Source organism: Podarcis vaucheri (genome assembly GCF_965113315.1).
Source record: "Podarcis vaucheri genome assembly, chromosome: 10".
Lineage (NCBI taxonomy): Eukaryota > Metazoa > Chordata > Lepidosauria > Squamata > Lacertidae > Podarcis > Podarcis vaucheri.
Window position 1 is genome coordinate 2,630,566 of NC_138748.1, and position 8,914 is coordinate 2,639,479.

Consider the following 8,914-nt stretch of genomic DNA (forward strand, 5'->3'; position numbering starts at 1 on the left):
GGAGCAGCAGAAAACAACCTTTCTCCCTCCTCTATGTGACATCCTTTTATATATTTGAACATGGCTATCATATCACCCCTTAACCTCCTCTTCTCCAGGCTAAACATGCCCAGCTCCCTTAGCCGTTCCTCATAAGGCATCGTTTCCAGGCCTTTGACCATTTTGGTTGCCCTCCTCTGGACACGTTCCAGTTTGTCAGTGTCCTTCTTGAATTGTGGTGCCCAGAACTGGACACAGTACTCCAGGTGTGGTCTGACCAGAGCAGAATACAGTGGCACTATTACTTCCCTTGATCTAGATGCTATACTCCTATTGATGCAGCCCAGAATTGCATTGGCTTTTTTAGCTGCCGCGTCACACTGTTGGCTCATGTCAAGTTTGTGGTCAACCAAGACTCCTAGATCCTTTTCACATGTACTGCTCTCAAGCCAGGTGTCACCCATCTTGTATTTGTGCCTCTCTTTTTTTTTTTGCCCAAGTGCAATACTTTACATTTCTCCCTGTTAAAATTCATCTTGTTTGTTTTGGCCCAGTTCTCTAATCTGTCAAGGTCGTTTTGAAGTGTGATCCTGTCCTCTGGGGTGTTAGCCACCCCTCCCAGTTTGGTGTCATCTGCAAATTTGATCAGGATGCCCTTGAGTCCATCATCCAAGTCGTTGATAAAGATGTTGAATAAGACCGGGCCCAAGACAGAACCCTGTGGCACCCCACTAGTCACTCTTCTCCAGGATGAAGAGGAACCATTGATGAGCACCCTTTGGGTTCGGTCAGTCAGCCAGTTACAAATCCACTGAGTGGTAGCATAGTCAAGACCGCATTTTACCAGCTTCTTTACAAGAATATCATGGGGCACCTTGTCAAATGCCTTGCTGAAATCAAGGTAGGCTACATCCACTGCGTTCCCTTCATCTACCAGGCTTGTAATTCTGTCAAAAAACGAGATCAGGTTAGTCTGACATGACTTATTTTTCAGAGATCCATGCTGACTATTGGTGATCACAGCATTCCTTTCTAGGTGCTCACAGACTGTTTGCTTAATGATCTGCTCCAGAATCTTCCCTGCTATTGATGTCAGACTGACTGGGCGGTAATTATTTGGGTCCTCTCTTTTCCCCTTTTTGAAAATAGGGACAACATTTGCCCTCCTCCAGTCTGCCGGGACTTCGCCTGTTCTCCAGGAATTCTCAAAGATGACTGCCAGTGGTTCTGAGATCACATCTGCCAGTTCTTTTAATACTCTTGGATGCAGTTCATCTGGCCCTGGAGACTTGAATACATCTAAACTAGCCAAATATTCTTGTACTATCTCCTTAGTTATTCTGGGCTGTGTTTCCTTTGCTGAATCATTTGCTCCAAATTCTTCAGGTCGGGCATTGTTTTCTTTATCGGAGAAGACTGAGGCAAAGAAGGCATTGAGTAGTTCAGCCCTTTCTGTGTCCCCTGTTTTCATTTCACCATCTTCTCCTCTGAGTGACCCCATTGTTTCTTTGTTCTTCCTTTTGCTACGAACATACCCATAAAAGCCTTTTTTGTTGCTTTTAACCTCTCTAGCAAGCCTGAGTTCATTCTGTGCTTTAGCTTTTCTGACTTTGTGTCTACACGTGCTGGCTATTTGTTTGAATTCCTCTTTGGTGGTTTCCCCCCTTTTCCATTTTTTGTACACATCCTTTTTTAATCTTAATTCAGTTAAAAGTTCTTTAGATAGCCACCCTGGCTTCTTTAGGCACCTTCCATGTTTCCGTCTCATTGGTATTGCCTGACGTTGTGCTTTTACTATCTCCCTCTTAACAAACTCCCAGCCATCATGAACTCCCTTTCCTTTTAGTATTGTTGTCCATGGGATCTCACCCAGCACTTCCCTAAGTTTTATGAAGTCGGCTTTCTTAAAGTCAAGAAATTGAGTCCTAGTATGCTTGGCTGCTCCTTTCCGCTGTATAGTAAACTTCAGAAGAGCATGATCACTCGCGCCTAATGATCCTTCCACTTCTACCCCACTAACCAGGTCATCAACATTGGTTAGGACCAGATCTAAAATGGCTGTTTCTCTTGTTGCTTCTCCCACTTTCTGGACAATGAAGTTGTCTGCAAGGCCAGTGAGGAATCTGTTTGACCTTATGCTCTTGGCTGAGTTTGACGTCCAACAAATGTCCGGGTAATTGAAGTCCCCCATTACTACTTTCTCCCTTCCTTTTGCATGCTTGGCCATCTGTTCCAGGAAGGCATCATCTATGTCCTCCGTTTGGCTTGGTGATCTATAGTAAACTCCCACAATGAGGTCTCTGTTATTCTTCTCTCCCTTAATTTTGACCCAAATGCTCTCACTTTGGCTTTGAGGATCTAAATCTTGGATCTCTTCACAGGTATACACATCCCTGACATATAACGCCACTCCTCCTCCTTTCTTGTCTGGTCTGTTTCTCTGAAATAGATTGTATCCCCCCATTATTACATTCCAATCGTGGGACTTATCCCACCAGGTTTCAGTGATGCCTATTATGTCATATTTAGTTTGCTGTACCAAGAGCTCAAGCTCATCTTGTTTATTTCCCATGCTTTGTGCATTAGTGTACAGACATTGAAGTCCATTAATCATTCCCCCGTGTCTCTTATTTAAGGATTTTTTCCTCCCACCACTAGGTCCGCGTGCTGTTTGCTCCATTTGGTCTATGACATTTGGATGATCATCTTCATTAATTGATAGACTCCTACCTTCAGGAGCACTGTCTCCCTCCCCCACATTAGTCAGTTTAAAGCCCTCCTGATGAGGTTTCTGAGATTTTTGGCAAAAACATTTCTCCCAACCGTTGTGAGGTGCAGCCCATCACTTGCCAGAAGTCCATCTTCAAGAAACTGCAGTCCGTGATCTAAGAATCCAAACCGTTCCTGTTTACACCATTTGCGGAGCCAGCTGTTCACTTCCACTATTTTCCCCTCTCTCCCTGGGCCACGTCGTTCAACTGGGAGGACAGATGAGATGACAATTTGTGCATTTAGTTGCTTCAATTTCCTGCCGAGAGCCTCGTAGTCTCTTTTGATCTTCTGGAGGCTATTGCTTGCAGTGTCATTGGTTCCCACATGAACCAAGAGGAAGGGGTATTTGTCAGTGGGTTTTATGATTCCTTGCAGTCGTTCAGTTACATCTTGGATCTTAGCCCCGGGGAGACAGCACACTTCCCGAGACATCTTGTCAGGCCCACAGATCACTGCTTCTGTTCCCCTCAGTAGGGAATCCCCTATCACCACTACACGCCTCCTCTTGGGTTTGGTCGGGGTTCTTCCGTGAGCTGTCCGTTCCAAGGTCGCCTGCACATTCCCTGAACAGTTAAGAACAGTTTCAGGTTAAGTATGGCCCTCCAGAACGAATTAAGTACTTAACCCGAGGTACCACTGTACTGTGGTTCCCCAGTTGCTGTGGGTTTAAGACGGTAAACCCAATGGCTGCTCACGGCCTGCTTGCCTGCTGGCAGCGTCATACTAGAGAACACACCTAGAGACTCCATTGAGCTCAACTGTTTATTCATTGCCTCTTGCCATTTCCTGGCTTCTGCTTCAGGCAGTTTCTGAACCTCCTCAAAGCTGGTTCACATTGAGCCAAACCAACCCACAAGCTAGTGACATCAAACCTTTCGAGTGGTTTTCCCTTTGTAGCGCGAGCTGACCGTCTGAGCACTACTTCAGTTGCCCCCTCTGACCCACTAGGGCCAGCTAGTGTGTCCTTGCCTTCAGAGGACTGCCCCTCTGACTTACTGCGCCTTCTGGACTCAGCTGAACCTGCGGGCAATGAAAGTGCACTCCTTTGCTCTAGCTTAACAGCTTTAGGATATGCCCTTTCCTGTTCCTGCCCTTGGTCAGGGACCTGATCCTCAACAGCAGGATCAGTTTCTGTCTCTTCCTCAGCAGAGTCAAGCAGACTCTCTGAAAGAATGTCTGGATTCCCACGGATGCGTGTCCACCCACTTTGCTCACAGAACTCAGCATTCCTGCTGTCTAGAATCCTAGACTGATTGCCTTCTGGATAAGCAAACCTCCACCCCTTGGTCCCCGGCTCATACCCACAAAAGATCATTCTTTGGGACCTAGGGCAACCCTTTATGTGTTTGGCTTTTGGCACAAGGACCCAAGCCTTGCATCCAAACACATGGAAGAAATGCACCTTGGGCTTCTTACCGTGAAGCAGAAAATAGGGCGTGTCCCCTACTACAGAACTGTACGAGCGGTTCAAAGTGAAGCTCGCAACTTTCCACACTTCCGCCCAAAAGCACTGGCTTCTGTTGCCTCCTGCAGCGTTCAGTTCTGACATTCTGCCACCCCATTATCCTGAGGAGAATGCGCAACTGTCAACCTGTGGCGTATCCCTTTCTGGCGGAAGAAGTTCTGCAGCACCAACCTGGTGAACTCCCCTCCATGATCTGATTGAAAGCTCCGGACCCTCAGTGAGAACTGTAGTTCACTGCAGGGATCCAGTCTTCCACCAAGGCAGCAGCCTCTCCTTTGTGCTGTAGAGTGAACACCCACCCATTTTGGGGGAAATATCTACCAGAGATAACACAAATTTGGCCCCACCCAGACTGGCAACTTGCATAGGGCCGCAAAGGTCTGCATGAACTAGCCCAAAAGGTTTTGTGGTTACCCTGTCAGACCTAGGATAAGTGCATGTTTGAACCTTAGCTTACTTGCAGGCCCTGCAATCCAGGTATTTGGCACATGCCTTCATCTTGCACCCCTCAGTGCAACCTGGGATCTTCACATACCCCTAGTTGACGTGTGACATTCTTCGGTGCCACAGATGATGGCACCCATCATGGACAGGAACATTAGCACACTGCGCTTGTGCTGGCTCAGTGGGACCTTTACCTGCAATAGGTGTTTCCAGAACAAACAGCCTGTTTTTGCATTCAACGCTGACCAGTTGTCGCCCACCTCTGGAAATAGAACATTATCCTCAAAACACACTTTGAAACCATCATTGACAAGAGAAGAAACAGATAGCAAACAGCACTGTATCTTTGGCATGATGTAGGCCTCAATCTCCGCCTGCAAAAAAGAAGCATAAACGGAGCCAGACAATTGACATTTGGAACCATCTGCAAGAGTCACACTTTTTCCTGTCGTCACAGCCCTGCAGTTCCTCCAAAGACCAGCAGAGGGCATTAGATGGTGACTGGCACCACTGTCAATCAGCTAGATCAGCATGTGGCCTTGGTAGCAGCTTTTCACTGTTGTCATAGAAGTAGCCAGGTGGTGTTGTGGCTATGTGTCTCTGTCGGTTCTCTTGGGGCCTCTCTGAGCCTTCCCATGCTTGGCAGCGCCTCTAATCTGGTTGCCCTAGGAAACAGCCCTGGAGGCTTCCTGTGGCTCCACTGGGCACTGTCTGATCAGATGGGAATCCGAGCCACAACGAAAACGAGACAAAAAAAGCTTTCACTGTTTCTTCACTTCTCCCTGCACCCCCACTCCTGGATGCAGGACAGCCTGAGCTTGCTCGCCCTCCATCTTCTCCCGGCGTTGCTCCTCATCACACAGCCTCCCTGAGATAAACTCTAGTGTCAGCTGCTCCACTGGCATGGCTTCAAGGGTCAAACACAAATGCTCATAGCTTTTGCCCAAAGAACTCAGAAGAATATAAACTCTTCTTCCGGAAGGGCCACATTGAGCTGCCGCAGCCTACTGAACACAGCCAGCATATGCGTAATGTGGTCTCTAGCAGGTTCTCCAGGACATAGTTTCATCTCAAAAAGACTCCTTATCACATGAATCTTGGCTCCTGCTGTAGTGCATAGGTGCACACTCTCCAGAGCCTGCCAGATCTCTTGGCTGGTCCCTAGCCCATCAACATGGGGCAATTGGGAAGAGACCAAACTGAGCACCAGAAGGCCCATAGTTCTCTGGTCTCTCCTCAATGCAGCAGCAGCTGTTACTTTTGTAGCTGCAGCTGCATCCGCCGGTGCAGAAACTGGGGCGTTCTGCATACATTCCCAGAGCCCCTTGCCTGTAAGCCAAACCCTGACTCTTCAGGACCAATCCTCCCTGTTGTGCCCATTGAGCCTCTCAAATGGGACACTGAAGGTCTCCTGAGCCTCTGCCATCTTCTCCGAGGCTTAGCCTACTCCCGCTCCTGCCAGACGGTCCTTGAAGAGGCGATCTCCACAGCGAGGTCCTCCTTCACCAGTGAGTTCCAATGCCTTGCCTTAAGCACACAGAATGGCAGGATCTCTAGCTGGACTTTGCAGCTCTTCTCACACAGACACAGCACAGGCGTGGCTGAAAACCTCCATAACCTGGAAGGCTAGCACCCATAACCTGTGAAGTAATGAGGAATGAGTCCTGTACGCTTCCACTGCCATTCAACTTTTCTGGACTTGTAGCAGAGTAAACACAGTGTGTGCTCTTGTGTGTGAGCGTGCAGAAAACAGTCTGTACATGGCTTCTCCTCTAATCTATTTATGTACAGCAGCAACAATAAATCAACACCTTCGGGAGACAGCATCTTGTCTCCAGTCTTGGACAAAACCGAAAGCAGACTGAACACAAAGAACAGATCCCCGGATGGAGACCACCCCAGTGGGCAGGATGCAGACTCTGAGCTGTTTAACCCTATAAGCTCTGATTCTCCTCACAGTCTCCTGTATCCTTACTGGCAGCACTACAGTTTGCAACAGGGCAGTCACAATGCCCCTTGCCACTCTGCGTTTATTTAAAACATTTATACCATATGTCTTCCTGTATTAAAAAAAATCCACCCCAACAAAAAACAAAAAAGCTAAAAACTCTAGACTATCACAAGCAACAGTCAATGTGAGAAAATGCCCGCACTGACTCAAAAGCTTGACTCAAGATAGTGCCACAAAGACATCTCTGTGGACAGTATTCAGAAACCAAGCTGCTACCACAATAGACATCTTCTCCCTGGTAAGCACCTGCCTAACTTCTGAAGTGACTGTAACAAAGATCTCCTCAGATACATGGTAGACAATATGATCTTGTCATACAGTCCATGTACATTGTTAATCCCAAGTTGTGAGACAGCTCTCCCTGATACATTGGGCGAAAGACAGAAGGCAAGATGGACTGGGACAATCGTTATAGACAGCTGCATCCCTGTCTTGGAGGAGGATGCTATCTTTATGCACATACCAGAGTGTGTGTTCCTGATAATTTAAGAGAAGTACCATAGACTGATGGGATGAGTTTAATGTTTATATTAAATGAGTGGAGTCGGGCTGTTACTTGGATTCTAGCATGAGTACAGAATGTAGAAGTAGACAGAGTGTAATTTCAGTCCAGATCTAATTACTAAATGTTGCAGCTGCCGATCAGGCAAGCTATTGGGTTAAAGCTGCCAAAGCAAGATGTTTATCTAGTCCCCAAATAAGGTTCAAAAGCTTGTACTGTATTCTCTTGAATAAGTGGACTTTCCCATTCGCACCATATACTTAAGACACACACTGCTTAAATGTAGCTATGACTGGGTTGTTGATATCACACAGTGCTCAACTTTTTATAGTGCTTGAGAATATTCAATGTCTATGTAAAAACCCTTGCAGCATCCTCACAAGGTTAGGACAGCATTATTTTCCAACAGGAGAATGAAAGTGTTCATGGAAGAATTTGGATTTGAAATAGGGAGTTTTAGTTTCACAGGATGCAATCTTAGTCCCACTTATTTAGGAGTAAGCACCGCTGAATTAAATGGGACTTAATTATGAGTAGTTAGGATTGCAGCGTTGGTCTCGTGTAACAAGCACATGAGCTCTCTGCCTTTGAAAAGGGCAGCTCTTAAAAAAATATAAATTCATTTTCAAAAGCTGCATTATGAATATTAATATCTGTGGGTGGCGTTGTGGTCTAAACCACTGAGCCTAGGGCTTGCTGACCAGGTCAGCAGTTCAAATCCCTGCGACGGAGTGAGCTCCCATTCCTCTGTCCCAGCTCCTGCCAACCTAGCAGTTCGAAAGCACATCAAAGTGCAAGTAGATAAATACCGTATTTTTTGCACCATAACACTCACTTTTTTCCTCCTAAAGAGTAAGGGGAAATGTCTGTGCGTGTTATGGAGGGAATGCCTACGGGTGGCATGCCTATGGATTTTCCTCCTCTAAAAACTACATGTGTGTTATGGTCGGGTGCGTGTTATAGAGCGAAAAATACGGTAGGTACCGCTGCAGTGGGAAGGTAAACGGTGTTTCTGTGTGCTCTGGCACTCGTCATGGTCCTCTGTGCGCCAGTAGTGGTTTAGTCCTGCTGGCCACATGACCCAGAAAGCTGTCTGTGGACAAGCACCGGTTCCCTCGGCCTGAAAGCGAGATGAACACCACAACCCCATAGTTGCCTTTGACTGGACCAGGGGTCTTTTACCTTTTTTACCTTTTTTAAAATATCCGATACAATAAAAGACTCTCTTACAAATATATTCTGCTAATGTAAAAAGTTAACTAAAGCTATTCATAATGATTCTCTGCTTGGTTTAATACCAAATATGTTGCTAAATTTTTTTTACTAGACATAAATATTCAATTGCTGACTAGACAAAATGTTAGTTTAGTCAGTAAACTATTCAGTATTGGCCTGAATATAAGCTCCACCTTTAAAATTCAGGGGGCAGGGGGAGAAAAAAAGACAATACCTGAATATAAGCCGCTCCCTTAAAATTCCACAGGCACTCACACTCAAATTCCATTTTACCATATGTCTGTTTCAGCAGCAATATTGTAAAAGCCCATTTTTGTAAAGTTGCGAATTTAAGCCGCACTTTTAACTTTTCACAGTCAGAATTTGGGGGGGGGGGGAATTGATGCTTATATTCAGGCCAATATGGTATTTATGTTTAGTACAAATAGGCAAGCAATATTACTTCCTCCAGTGATAATATTATCAGAAATGTGCAGCCTTCATCTACCAGATATGGAAGCGTGTG

General features: G+C 46.1%; 1 protein-coding gene across 4 annotated transcripts in view; it reads left to right on the forward strand.

Moving 5' to 3' along the window:
* Positions 1-8,914, forward strand: part of DHTKD1 (dehydrogenase E1 and transketolase domain containing 1) — a 66,042-nt gene that overhangs the window by 45,353 nt on the left and 11,775 nt on the right. The window lies entirely within an intron of this gene.